We start from the raw sequence: 8,545 nt of genomic DNA, 5'->3' as shown, positions 1-8,545 counted from the left end.
CCCCGCAGCTTTTAGAAAGTGAAAATAGTGATTGAGACCTACTTCTGATTTCGTGATCACAACCTGGAGGTGGGTCACGATAGCTGTTTTCACTGTCTAGCTGCAGAGAGCCCTGCAGAGTGCTCTGCAGGGCTCCCTGCACCCCCTGGATGCCAGAAGCAGGTAAGTTATGTTTTTAAAAAGCCGCCCTGTCCCTGCAGCAGCAGGATCCTGGGAATTGTGTCACTGCCTTCCCCCTTCCCCCACCCCTTAAGGGGCCAGAGGCTGTTGTCCTCAGGTTGGTTGGCAACCTTCAGTCTCGAAAGACTATGGTATAAGCCTACAGTACCCGGAATTCCCATGCAGTCTCCCATCCAGGTACTAACCAGGCCTGACCCTGCTTAGCTTCTCAGAACAGACAAGATCAGGCATCTGCAAAGACCTGATGCTCCAGTTTGAGAACCACTGGGTTAATGAGAAGGAGCGAAAAGCCTGAAAAAAAAATGCAATCTGAGTCTTCAAATTCATGTGGAATTCATAAATGAATGCTTTGATGACTGATTCTGAACATAAAAAGGCTTTCAACTGGCATTCTAGACACAAACATGTACAAATATACAGAAACCCTCATTTTTGTTCATGTTTAACACCAGAATATGCTATTTTTTCAAGGTAAGTGGGTTTTTGGATTTTTTTAATTTTTTTTTTTTAAAGCTAATCTCCTTGGTAGTATTCTTGTTCATGTATGAACATTTGATTGATTGTAAGTAGGGAGTATGCTGAGATTTGAGTATGGGATAAGCATGGGATTACCTACCATCTCCATTAGGACAACTCTAATCTATAGGAGATGTTTATTCTCACACCACTTTTCATGCACATATTCCCAGATGACCAGAAAGTTGTTTCTTGAATGTATCATGTCACTGTTAGAGAGATGCAGTTTGAATAACACCCTTCATGATAACAAGGAGTTATCCTTCCATATGCCAGGGTTCTAGTTTTAGATTTTTGCCCTGTAGATTCCTATGGGATTCTTAGATGGAGTGATTCAATCAGGAGGTCCTCCTTTTGTTAGTCAGGGGCCCCTGATGGATTCTGCCTTTATCCCACTATCCATTGAAAGCGAGGTTGGATGGCTGTTAGACCATCTCCTAAACTGAACGTAGTCATGGTGAGAATCATTGGAGGTATGAAACTTTTCTTTTGTCTTCTGAAAACTCAGGAGTCCACAGAAGTGGCCAGGGTCATAAACAATAAAATATGTTGTTCTAGCTGGATTTAGAGCTGGAAAGCTGCATCTCCATTTTGGAAGCATGAAAATTATATTAACCTTTTGGATCAATTGTTGGGGTAGGTGTTACATGGCCTTATGAAAAGATCAGAAATATGGCCTTCCTGGCCTGTGGATCTGTGGCTCCTTGCCAGCAATCATGTTACATGATTGGTCCTTAGCTCTCCAAGCAGGCACATAGCACAAAGCATATGTGTTTAAATGCATGTCTCCTGCATATCTTGGATTGAAAGGAATGAACAGAAACCAAAAGATTGACCATGTAACAATAGCGAAAGCATGTGTGCATGAGAATTATGCACACAGTGGGAGATTTTTTTTTTACTGCAGCCAATCAGTCTGCAGAATCGGCATGTTACTTCTTCACCAAAAACTGGCTTGCCTGTTTTGTTGGGTCACTGGCTGAGGACATATATCCAAGATGTCTCCAACTGTGCATGCTCCTATCATCCATGCCCAGCGGTGGACCTCCCCAGCCCTGCACCTGGGGCACAGGTTCACTATGGTGCCCCCTGTGGGCTGTCACCGCCCCCCACACACAAATCTGCCCACTCCCCCATTCACCTGAGGCTCACGGAGCCTTGCGCAACCTGAACCCGCATCAGGGAAGCCTCTCTGATGGTCAGAGAGGCTTCCACGGGGTCCTAGAGGCTTGCGCCCAGGGCATTAGCTGCCTAGAACCCAATGGTAGGTCAGCAACTGTCCATGCCATGTTTGTCTAGGATTGCAGCATAGCTTGACTATGTTATGCATAGTCTCTATAACATAGACTATGTTGTGCACAAACAGCATAACTTGACTGCAAGGAGAGATGTGAGTTTCTCATATTGGGGGAGCCACTGAAACTGGGAATTCAGTGGAGCAGTAGACCAGTCCTGAAAGCAAACCTTAAGATCTGACAATCAATAAATCACTGCAGACCTAAGCCAGGCCAGCCTTTGTAGAGTAATCAGATCTGAAGCCAAGGCAATTGCAGTCAATCATATTTTGATCTTTCCAGAAACTAGGACTGATGTTGCATGAGGGTCCATCAAAGTAAATGAATTTAAAATCAAGGTCAGCAAAGAAAAAAAGGAGGGGGTGTTAATTGCTTAATGATTGAACAGCTATGATGGGTTTCTTGAAGGTCAGAGTGGCAGATTTATGTTCAAAGAAATACACATATATCTACAAGTGTAAGGAAGGGTTTCTGACAATAATGGAGTTTTTCTTTGCAAGACTAGGATAGCCTAATTGCTATTTCGACACAGGCACAGAAAGAGTCTTCTTCTGTCAGATCTTACCCCTGCTAATTGGGTAAGAGGCACTTTTTCAAGTGGGTGCTCCTTTTTTTTTTAAGCAGGGGGAGAGTAACTGGCCCACCTCACCCCAGCACTGTCTGTTCTAGTGGCTGTCTGCTGGTATTCATTTGCATCTTTTTTGATTGTGAGCCCTTTTGGGACAGGGAGCCATTTAGTTATTTGATTTTTCTCTGTAAACCGCTTTGGATAAGAATAGGCCCTCAGTTTGGCTGTACTTGTCGTAATAGGCGATTAAACAGCCACCGGGTAGATGGGACTCGTCAGCCTGGGAAGGCAGCTCATCTGAGAGAAGGAAACTCTGACCTCAAACCTCCACTGCCTTGTGGCTACATCCAGTTATGGAAAAGTCTTCAGGAGTCAACCTCGAGGCAAAATCCGGAGCCGGAGTCCCTTAGGCAGTTCATGGCTGAACACAGTCACGTTCTGGCAACTCCTGCGACGTTGCTGGAACCAACCATATTGGCTTCTGTCTTTCCATTGGACCATTTCAGCGATGTGGAGAGGGGGGATTTGCTGCATGGGTAACAGTCTATCCTCCATATCTACTTTACCCAGGCTTCACACACTGGAGAGGTCACTCTGTTCCAGAACCACCATTCAGAGTGCAATACCATAGTCTTCCGAGACTGAAGGATGCCAACAACAGTTGAAAAGCGGTATATAAATACTGTTAATAATAATAATAATAATAATAATAATAATAATAATAATAATAATAATAATAATAATAATGTTCCATATCTGACAGATACGTATGTAACATGACTACATAGTGCTCTATCTTTTGTAGTCATGAGTGCAACACTCTTCAGCTATCGCACTCATATTGTGATTCTTATGCCTGCATCCTGGGGATTTGTTCTATGTGTATTCATTATTGTAAGTAAGCCCTTGTAGAGTATCGGTTTGTTTAGAACCGGCGTATTGCCCCAACCTTTCACTAAGAAGTCTCCACTTCTCTTTCTAGTTTATCATGCCCAATTGTCACCATCACCTACCTTTGCAGGCTGATGACCTATGCACAAGACTCTGGAAACTCACATGTGGGTTCTAATCTACTTGGGAAAACAGCTGCAGTAGCTCACACTGTCCAAGATCTGCCTTTTAAAACACTTCTAGCCATGCTCAGATAAAGGTCTGATTAACGTATGGTACTGTTAGAGTGTTAAGAGCTAAGTAGGCCTTAGTCTGTTCATTGCCTGAACGAGAGACGGCACTGGCCTTTAATGAGGCAGTTCATTGGTGGTTATATCTTGCCACAGCTGTATTGAGTGGGGGGTGAAGAGGGAAAATACACCCTTATCAGAAACCACTACAAGGTTAGACAGTTGGGGAGGGTGGCGGCGGCTCGGTGAGCATCATGCAAGAGCATGGCTACAAACTGGGTAGCAGCTGACAACAGCAGTATGCATCTGGGGGAGCTTGCTAGCCAGCAGCCAATGGCAACCTTTTGTGGGTTGAACTGAGACACCTTCACCACCATGTCCTGATGGTTGCTTGTAAAGGGGTGTTTTCCCCTTTCCTACCCTTGGTTGACCTGCAGTAGTGGTGAGGTGAGTCCATTGGCCAATGGTGGTTGGCAACCTTCAGTCTTGAAAGAGTATGGTATAAGCCTACAGCACCCGGTATTCCCAGGCGGTCTCCTATCCAAGTACTAACCAGGCCTGACCCTGCTTAGTTTCCAAGATCAGATGAGATTGGGCATGTGCAGGGTAACAGTTGCCATCACTGCTAGGAACCCTAGGGAAGCTTGTCTGAGCCTCATATACTGGCAATATAAACAATTACAAGACCTATATATAGTGATACTCATTTTATTAAACCAGTAAAGAATATGCCACATTGATGAATGGATATTTTTTCCTCTCAACAGCAACCAGAATTCTGCTTCTCCCATCAGTCACATGTTGCTTATTCTCTCAGTTTGTAGCCTGCACCCCTCTGGCTCCTTTCTGCCCCATGTTCTGAGGTCGCTGTGGTCCTGTTTCCTCCCCTTTGGGTTCCTCCTTGGTTGTAATCGTTGTAACGTTTAGCAAAAGATAACAGATTAGGCTGAGTGCAGGGATAATGAAATATAAATTAGTAGGTTTGCCAGCCTTTATCCACAGCACTGTCAGAGCGCATTATCTGGTATATCTAGTTCAGAGCAGTCAGTTAAATTTCCTCTTATCAGAAAGTGAGTGTGAAGTGTGGTAATGTTGCTAAGTGCAGAACAAAAATCTCTCTTTTTTTGCATCCCATGACTGCTCCAGGCAACATTCTTGGAAACCTCTGACTACGAAGGAAAAGAAGACCCTGAGATATATACACTGTGACAAGCCAGGAGGCTATACTCTACCCGTAAACCATCCTATGAGCAGGCAGTCGCCTGTGGCTGTGACATTACCACACTTTGCTCAGCTTCAGAAAGGGAAATTTAACTGACGACTGCTATGAACTGAAGCCACAGCCTAAACCAGATAATACAGCCTGACAATACTGTCAGGCAAAAAAGGCTGTGTTCCCATTGATTTCATCGCATTAGAGACATATTACCCTGAGCTGTGTGTGTTTGAGGGTATATGTGAACACTGTGGGAATATCAAAGGGAAAGACACACTGATTTGGGCAGGAGCAGGTCTCGTGGAGAGAAATCCCCAAAGTGCCCCTGACTGAAATATATATTACTTGGCAAAGCAGAGATGGGCAATGATATGGACTTTAATTATAGCCTAATCTTCACTCTGCATCAGATGTAGACCCTTCTGGGTCTGTTTTAACAAGGGATGATGATGATGATGATGATGATGATGATGATGATGATGATGATGATGATTAGAAGAAGAAGAAGAAGAAGAAGAAGAAGAAGAAGAAGAAGAAGAAGAAGATATTTATGTCATGCCATGACACAAAATGTAGGTTTCAATTTGGAGAGGATGAAAAGACTTTCCTCCTTTCCTTAACCTGCTACTTGTGGTCGATAAAAAGGTTTGAATGGCCAGGAGCCTAAAAAAGAATAATATATTGGATTGTGCTTATGGTGGTGCCTCCTCACAAGCAATGCCTGTCAGGAAGGAGCAACGTGGGGGAAGACAAAGAGAGGCAGAGCTTTGGAGGCAGTGCAATACTGTGGGGCCTGTTTGCTTGGTGGTTGGTTCCCTTGCGTTCAGCGGGGCTCACTCTTGTGCAACTGCACATAGAATTATGACCATTACCCACTTTCCACTTTCCTGAGATGGAAAAGGAAAAGCCTTTGCTGCACCCCCCTCCACTTCCAGTACAAATTCATCCAGGCCTCAGCACTACCAGCTATCTGGGCAGTGAAGCCTTTCACCATTTGCTATGTGTACGATTCAGTCTCTCTTTTAGAAGTGTCTTGTGACTGACGTATCTATTTCCCAGACCTTTGCTAATTTGCTGAGGTTGTGACTTACTGCCTTTCTTACACCAGTGTCTTTCCTCACGTGTTCCTTCTCTTTATGTATCTTCAGGTAATTGTAGATTGCAAGCTTGCAGGCAGAACCTCATCACTCTGACTTTGTGATGTGGGTCTGTAGCTGTGTGGTGGTGAGCATGAGAACTAAGTTCAGAGCAAGTTCATGAGCACGTTCAGTCCCTGATATCTCCAGGGAGGGCTTAGAAAGATTCCTGAGAGCTTCCAGTCTATGTTAACAATACTGATCTAGGTAGACCAATGGTCTGATTTAGTATAAGGCAGTGTCCCTTGTTTTTCAGGTGCTTAAGAAATATTATCGTCATCATCTCCAGCAGCCAGCAGCAGCTGCTTTGCTGCTCTCAAGATGGTTGCTGACTCTTCAACCAACCAATGATAGCTTTATCTGTTCAAAAAGATATCCACAATTTCCAAGAACCAGACTCAGGGCTGGCGAACTGGTCACCTCAGGCAGCAGACCATCAGGGGTTCCCACTTCCATCCACCTGCTAGCCTCCACTGATCATCCTTCTCCCAACCACCACATGGATTGGAAAAGGAAGTCAAAACAGAAGTGGAGGATTAGAGAGTGATGGGCTAGAGTGCTGGAGGAGCAGAGGCTGGAACATCACCTCTGGAATAAAGGCAGCATTTGACATGCTGCTTCAGGTGCCAGGAGGTCTTGGGCCAGCCCAGATCAGACTGAATGTGCATTCCACAATAAATATTACAGAAACATAAGGACTGTACAGAGGCAAGGTTTTAGACCTTGGGATGTGTTTAACTAGGGAAATATTCTTATACAGAGAAAATTGGAGGGAAGGATGCTGATTTTAATTTCTCATTTGGAAACTTGTTTCATAGTTACTCCTGTCGATGAAAATGTTCTGCATTAAAAGGGACTGGTGCTTAACTTCAAAGATGACTCTCCTAGTTGGTCCCCTGATGTAAACAAGATAGCTGGGCACTGCAGCATGGGCAACTGTTGAGCCAGGATGGTGTAGTGGTTAGGGAGGTGGACTTAGACCTGGAAGATCCAGGTTCGAATCCCCCCTCAGCCACCAAGCTTCCTGGGTGACTTTGGGCCAGTCACTTTCTCTCAGCCTCACCTACCTCACAGGGTTGTTGTGAGGACAACAGGAGGGGAGCAGCTGTGTACACCACTCTGAGCTCTTTGGAGGAAGGGCAGTATAAAAATGCAAAAAATAAACTGTGGAATTTATTATTAATTATAATTTGAAAGTGATTTGAATTCAAATTTCAATAGTTAGCAAATTGCCCTACAATTTGGAAGTGCATATAATGTCATATTTTAAAAGTATTTTTGTGTTTGACACTGAATTGCAAAAAGCCACACATGAATTCAAAAACATATGCGGAATACACATGTGTATGAACATCTGTCCAAACTCTTTTCTACTGGAACTGGGCAACAATTCTGAGGAAATCTATACACCAAGAATTCATGTTTCACACCTAGTCTTCTAAACTGAAATTTATTCGTGCATTAGTTATAGTGTTATATCGTACATCTGAGGTCATAAAGCAGATCAGACAGACAATTTCCTCTTTCATGTTTTGACAATTTATACTGGCTAAAAAGTACTCCAGAGTCAGATCTTTGGAATTTTGTTGTTTCTGGCAAACTTCTTTGTAATATTTCAAATGCAAATATAAATGAGTGCTACACTGATTCATGCAATTTTCCTTACATAATAGTTGATAATATTTCACACCCTTTCATCCTTGTTTGCTTCACCATGTGTGCACTGTGCCCAAATAGAACTTTGGCTTGCCCAGTGGTGATAACAAAATTCCAACAGTCTTGAAGGATTAACATCAACATCTTAGTTTTGAAACAATAAAAAAGGTGTGCCAGGAGCTCTTTCCACCTAAATGAAATTTAATGATGGGTGAATATTAACCCTCAAACATTGCACTTGAGCAATGAATGTGGATCCGCATTGAACTGACGTTTTATTTGAAATGCCCTGCAACAGCTTTCTGCTCAGAAAATTAGCATTTTACAGCACCAGAAGAAACAGAGGGATTCTCCTGTGTTGTACAAAGGGCTATGTGAACTTTTGATCTCATTACTGACAACATCTTGACCTCGGAGTTCTCAAGTTTTGACCTGGAGGCTGCTTTTGGACTTATAAATGCAAACCCCCTCCATTTATCTGACATGGATTTACCAAGTCAAACTGCAGTAATGTGACCAACCTTAACAATAGGAGCAATAATAGTATAGTATTAATGACAGCAGCAATACAAATTACATGTAATTAACTACTGTAAAGAAGCCTGCCTCTGTGCCAGTGCAGAAAAATAGCAACAGAGGTGAATATAAGCACCTTTGCAAGAATGTTCTGTGTGAACTGATATTTACTGTAGTGTTGCTTGAAAAGTCGGGCTAAGCCTGTTGAAGCCCATCCAGAGATATGGGATTAAAAGCTCTGCACTGCCGTAGGAAAACAGAGAGAATGAGAGAGCGAGAGAGACAGACAGAGAGAAAGCTGAATAGTCTGCATCTTCAAAACCTGCCTCTTTTTCCACCAG

General features: G+C 43.3%; 1 pseudogene; it reads right to left on the bottom strand.

The window, feature by feature from the left end:
- Positions 1-4,184: 4,184 nt before the first annotated feature.
- LOC136637166 (5S ribosomal RNA) lies at positions 4,185-4,301 on the bottom strand (annotated as a pseudogene).
- Positions 4,302-8,545: the final 4,244 nt, after the last annotated feature.

The sequence above is a fragment of the Tiliqua scincoides genome, chromosome 1, assembly GCF_035046505.1.
Source record: "Tiliqua scincoides isolate rTilSci1 chromosome 1, rTilSci1.hap2, whole genome shotgun sequence".
NCBI classification, from domain to species: domain Eukaryota; kingdom Metazoa; phylum Chordata; class Lepidosauria; order Squamata; family Scincidae; genus Tiliqua; species Tiliqua scincoides.
Note: the sequence above shows the minus strand (reverse complement) of the source record. Positions and strands in the feature narration are given on the sequence as shown.